Source organism: Oryctolagus cuniculus, chromosome 7, assembly GCF_051225735.1.
Source record: "Oryctolagus cuniculus isolate XC-2025 breed Fujian yellow rabbit chromosome 7, ASM5122573v1, whole genome shotgun sequence".
NCBI lineage: Eukaryota > Metazoa > Chordata > Mammalia > Lagomorpha > Leporidae > Oryctolagus > Oryctolagus cuniculus.
Window position 1 is genome coordinate 130,912,469 of NC_142873.1, and position 1,866 is coordinate 130,914,334.

Sequence of the window (1,866 nt, forward strand, 5' to 3'; positions counted from 1 at the left end):
CAGAGAGGGAGAGGCAGAATGACAGAGGCCTCCCATCTGCTGGTTCACTCCCCAAGTGACCTCAACAGCCAGAGCTGGGCTGATCTGAAGCCAGGAGCCAGGAGCCAGGAGCTTCTGGGTCTCCCATGTGGATGCAGAGGCCCAAGCACTTGGGCCATCTTGTGCTACTTTCCCAGGTGCATTATTAGCAAGAGCTGGATGTGAAGTGGAGCATCCAGGACTCAAACTGGTGCTCATATGGAATGCCGGCGTCCCAGGCAGTGGCTTCACCCACTAAACCACAGAGCCAGCCCCTAAAAAGAATTTTTAAACTGTCAAATGTGCGTATCCTTTGACCCAGTCATTCCACTTAGAACAAAGACATGACTAAGGATGTGCACAAGGATGGAGCTACGGCTACGTTCCCTAGAAGCACCGAGATACAGCAGCGTGTAGGGGTTATGCCCAGAGCCTCAGATCCTTGTTTGTCCAGATTTCAAGCAGGCCTGTGACTTAATTCACTACCTGTATGATCTTAGACGAGTCACTTACTCTCTCTGGATTTAATTTTACAACAGGGGCAGTAATAGTATCTAATTCATTAGGTTGCAGTAGTGATGAAATGAGTTAACAGATAGGAAGCTCTTAGAACACCACAATGGCCAACACCACATAAATGTTTGGAAAACATCAGAACAGCCTACATGTTCAGCATTAGTGATTTGCTCATGGAACAGTCATGACAGAATACCATATAAATGCTGAAAATCTAACAATACTTCAGAAGAATTTCTGGGTGACACAGACATCTAGAATATTATTGCTAATTTTTGTGTTCCCCCACGGGGGTGCACTGTTCCTGGAGGTACTGCAATACCAGCTCGGTGCGTGGAGTCGATGGAGCAAACACCCACTCCAACTACTTGCTCCAAAAATCCAGTTACTATATTGTCCTTGGATAAAAGATGTATCAGATATTAAACCAGTAAGAACAATTTTACACTTGATCTTTGCCAAGAGGCTGAGAAGCAATCATCCATCCAGAGTATTATCAAGGAAAAGAAAAAAGAAAGCCTGTTACCAAAAACCAGGCTTCAGTTGCTGTTTAAATGGATTTACTTAGAAGAGCGCCTGGAAGGTCATTTCTAGCAAGTTATTAGTACCAATGGTTGTAGCTAGATGGTAGGAATGCATGGGATGGCGATATTTTCTTTTGGAATAACTATACTTTCTAATTAGCTTTCTAGAATCAATATGTGTCTATTTTGTAAGTTTAAAATGTTCACAGGGGATAGGCGTTGTGGCACTGCGGGTTAAGCTGCCGTCTGGGACACTGGCATTTCATACTGGAGTGCGAGTTTGAGCTCCGGCTGCTCTGCTTCTGATCCAGCTTCCTGCAAATGTGCCCGGGGAGGCATGGCCCAAGATAGCCCAAGTGTTTGGGCTCCTGCCATCCACGTGGGAGAACTGGATGGAGTTCCTGGCTCCTGGCTTTTGATTTAGCTCTTCCAGGTAAAATAAAAAGGATTGAGGGTTTTTTTTTTTTTAAGATTTATTTATTTATTTATTTATTTGAAAGTCAGAGTTACACACACACACAGAGAGAGAGAGAGAGAGAGAGAGAAAGTCTCCCATCCACTGGTTTACTCCCCAACTGGCCACAACAGCTGGAGCTGTGCAGATCTGAAGCCAGGAGCCAGGAGCTTCTTCCGGATCTCCTACATGAATGCAGGGGCCCAAGGACTTGGGCCATCTTCTACTGCTTTCCCAGGCCATAGCAGAGAGCTGGATTGGAAGTGGAGCAGCCGGGACTAGAATCGGGGATGTGGGATGCCGGCATTGCAGGCGACAGCTGCCCCAGGATTGAGTTTTATACTACAGCATTCA

The 1,866-nt window shown here is 45.9% G+C and overlaps 1 non-coding gene across 1 annotated transcript; it reads right to left on the reverse strand.

The window, feature by feature from the left end:
* Positions 1 to 822: 822 nt before the first annotated feature.
* On the reverse strand, positions 823 to 1,012 carry LOC127493894 (U2 spliceosomal RNA). The gene has a single exon (XR_007924431.1). It is a non-coding gene; the product is annotated as a U2 spliceosomal RNA (small nuclear RNA).
* Positions 1,013 to 1,866: the final 854 nt, after the last annotated feature.